The sequence below is a fragment of the Myotis brandtii genome, unplaced genomic scaffold (assembly GCF_000412655.1).
Source record: "Myotis brandtii unplaced genomic scaffold, ASM41265v1 scaffold79, whole genome shotgun sequence".
In the NCBI taxonomy this organism is placed as follows: Eukaryota; Metazoa; Chordata; class Mammalia; order Chiroptera; family Vespertilionidae; genus Myotis; species Myotis brandtii.
Genome location: NW_005371173.1, coordinates 5,670,148 through 5,674,386, shown reverse-complemented (window position 1 = coordinate 5,674,386; position 4,239 = coordinate 5,670,148).

Here is a 4,239-nt window from a genome sequence, read left to right as displayed (position 1 = left end):
GCAACCATAAAAGAAAAATAGGCAAAAGATATAGATAGTTTAACAAGAAGAGGAAATCCAAAAGACCACCAAGCATATAGAGGGTCACTCAAACTCATTAATGCAAATTTAATTAATGAAATATCACTTTACACATATGAGTTTGGCAAAAGTGGGAGACTAGAAAATTCCAAAGGCTTAGCCAGGTTGGGAATGCAAGGATAGAGGAGCTCTCAGGAGCCTGTGGAGAGCACTCTGGCCCTAGGAAAGATAAGAATGTGCATAGATGTAAGGGGCAGGCACAGGGCTGTCTTTTGCAATAATGGAGAGTCGGTGTTCATCACCAAGTCAGTGGCCAGGTAAGGTGTGGGTATTCATACTGTGCAGATTAGATGAACACCTAGCAACTGAACCATAGAGGGACAGTGATAAGTGGAGGGGGGGGGAGGGGGAGGGGGCAGTAGTGCATAAAATGGAAGGGGACATCTAACACAATACAATTTACATAAATTAAAAAATACACGCACACAGAACAACAAAGTCCATTTTGCAAGCTCACAAACAAGCAAAAAAGATACACATTAAACACATTCGAATGCTTGCCTCAGGGGAGGTGGCTAGGAGTTGGGGAATGGCAATGGAGAATGGGAGTACAGGGGAATTTTTTGAAACTTGCCTTCCGGGAGAAACAAGCTACTTAATTGGGTTTGGAGGAAGGATCATTTGATGCGAAGCGCTCGGGTTGTCAATTAAGAAACAACAGGCGAAGTGTTTGGATGCGTCACCTCCCCGGGCTCATCATCTCGGCTGGAAATAGCACCGGAGCTCGGAGCCTGCCTCCCACAGATGGGGTCAGAGGTGCTAGCTGCTGGGCTTCTAATTGGACATGCTGTGTCAGAGAACAGAGCTGGCTTTGAGCACGACGCACAGGATGTCCGTTTAGCCTCTGTGACGCATTTTAAACAGCAAGCGAGAAGCAACAGTGGCACTCTTGCATCCTGTGAATAAGCCTTAGCAGTTGGCGGTCAGTGCTATTTATTATTTTACAGTGTCACCTATGTTAACCATCACTCAGATTGTCTTCCTAAATGCCCTTGGGCATCAATGAATGTATTTTCAGAAACACTCTGCAATGTCCTAAGGGTGTGCTGAGAACACAGATGGTTTCTTTCAGATAAATATAAAAAAACAAGCTTCTATTACAGTCAACAATACTGTATTAGATACTTCAAAGTTGCTAAGAGACTAGATCTTAAACGTTCTCATCACACACACACACCAAAGAAACGATAACTGTGTGACATGATAGAGGTGTTAGTTATGCTATGGTGATAATTATATTGCAATATATAAATGTATCAATCAACATGTCATACATCTCAAGCACAGTATTATATGTCAAGTATATCACAATAAAAAATAAAATTATTTCTTAATCCCTTTAATGTATTCTCACGGGGTTGTATACCTAAAACTAATATTATGTTGTATATCAACTATAATTGAAAAATGTAAAAATTATTAAAATACAGATAAATAAGTAAATAAACAAACAAATACATGTGCACATACACAATACAAAGTAAATTCTTGACCACTCAAGGTGGAGCCTCCATTTCCTGCCATCTCACTGAATGTATAGTTTTTGCATCACCATATTTCTTAGGTGGTAAAGACCCGCAGGTGAAGTAAGTGGCCTGCGACCACTCAAGGTGGAGCCTCCATTTCCTGCCATCTCATTGATGTATAGTTTTTGCATCACCGTATTTCTTAGGTGGTAAAGACCTGCAGGTGAAGTAAGTGGCCTGTGGAGGCTCACTCGGGGTGGGTAATACTAAAATGCTGATTCACCAGTCAGTTTGACTGTGTCTCTCCAAGCCCCAGACCCTCTCAACAAGCCATTGATGCCTTTAGTCTACATACCAGTGACCCGGACCTAAGTGGGACTGGGCTTATCTCTTCAGCTAATGGGTTCCGGAGATGGTATTACTGCGATTCACCTGGCATCCTCTCCACCTTAGAGGAGCTCTGGGTACCTACCTAGATTTAGGTGTCCAGTCTGTTTCCATGCTTGGCTGTGTCAACCTGGTCATTATGGCAGGTTTCTGCCTCCCTCTTCCTGTGTAATTCTCTTAGAACTTCTCATGGGATTGGGAATATTTGTTCTTTTTTTTAGGGTGTCTCTTAAGAGCTAGGTACTGCGATAACAAAAGTAAGCGCAGACAGATATGGAACCTTCTCGTAGGGAGATTACAGTCCAGTGGGGGAGATATAAAACAGTCTGTTATAGGAATGATCAAGGGAGGTCCGATGACAGTAAATGTGTTAGAGTATGCTGGGGTTTGTTTGAAGCAGGTATGGTACAAAATCAACAGATGTGGGAAAGATTGTCATGAAGGAAGAAGTCCCTCCCCCAGTTTCACTGAGATATAATTGACATACAGCAGTGTATAAGTTTGTCTAAAGCATAATTTGACTTTAAATGCCATGAATTTATTACCACAATAAGTTTAGTTAACATTCATCATCTCATGTAGATACAAAAAAAGAAAAGAAAAAATATTTTTATAATTATAAAAAAGTTTGTACTCAGGGATCCCTAGAAACAGGAGACACCACTTGCCATGCAGGGCCACACAGGGAAGCACCAGGGTCAGCCAGGAGGCAGAGCAGCGAAAGAACACAGCATGGGTCAGAGCCTCTATTGGGATTTGGGTGTTCTGAGCAAGTTTAGGATTGGATAGCTTGGATAATATTGGCAGCCTCTGCATGGTAGGTCCCTAATTATCCACTACCTGGTCCTGGAGTGATTTAATAGTGCAGGGAGACTATTGACTTAGTGTGTAAGGGTGTGATAAAGGAGACAGTGGGATAGTGGGCTCTGAATTGGTTGTTTGTTTTTTTTAAATATCAAAGTCATGCTTGCAAAGGGAATCTTTTATTATCTCTTATGAATTAGCTATCCCTGGGAGGGCAGTCTCTCCAGGACCAAGGTCTCAAATGCCACAGCATAAAGACTACAGAAAATGAAGGCCATCCAGTAAGGAATTGGGTTCTTTGAGAGTTTATAAGAATGGAACCTGCTTTAATCTGGGGTGTCAAGGATGGCTTCCATTAGGACATGATGAGTGAAGGGAAGGCTACAGACTGAATGGCAGTTTATTTGTATGGACTAGGAGCCATGTTCCACATTTAGGAGATGGCATGCACAAAGGTCCTGGGGTGATAGAAAGCTCTGAGTGATTGAGGAACAGTGAGGGAAGACTAGAGTGGAAGAAGGTGAAGTTTGGGGGAGAAGCGGAGGCAGGATCTACAGGAACTGGTGAGCAGTGTTAAGGATTGAGATGACAATTTGAGAGCAATGGCTAGCCATTGGAGAATCTTGAGTAGGGGGTGATTAAGAGCCCACACCCAACTTGCTTGGTTGGTCTCTTGCATCTGACCTGGGAATGAGCAAAGATTCCTCTGGGTAAGTGGGTCCTGCTGCTGTTATCCCTCTGGCTACTAGGATTAGCATCAGTGCTGCTACATTCCTGTTTTGGAGTATTACCACTCTCCCCTGTCTCATCCAGCAGATGGACCTTCCTCAGACAGACAGCTGCCCAACTAGGCCTGCATCTGCCTCTCATAGATGCCTTTGCAGTATAGTCTCAATAGTTCCTCAACTCCCATCCAACAGCTCTGGTGCTCTTCTCCTAGTCCATGTAGCTGCGGTCCCATGAAGGAAGGGACATTCTTCAGGTTTACTTTAGTCAAATGTGCAAAATGTTGAATGACTTGATGAAAAGTGGCTCCTCTGCCAGAAAGCACTCTCTCTTCCAGAGACACTCGAGCTAATAAATGAGAGATTGGTATTCAGGGGAGCAGAGAGCTGAAATCAGGCTGCACTTTTCTCATTAAAAAGTGCATGAATAAGTCAGCAAGGCTTTAATGCAATTAGATGCAAAACCTAATTTGTAGCAATTAGGTGTAAGGCAAATAGCTCCATGTGTCCACTTGCGAAGTTGCAGGAAGGGAAGTCCCACAGCGATCTGGAGATGCATTTCTCATTCTTGGAGTCCTGTGTTTAAAACGCAGGGGGAATTTGATCTGCATCTGGTTCTCTTGCCTTCCCAATCTGATTTGTTTTATTTAACTCTTCTCTGGGTACGTCTAGATTACTTGTTTTGGTCTAACCTTTGAAGAACAACAACAACAAGGAGTTGACAATAGTGGGAGGCAGCCAGGCAGTGGACAAGAGCACCTTGAAGTAGCCTGGGG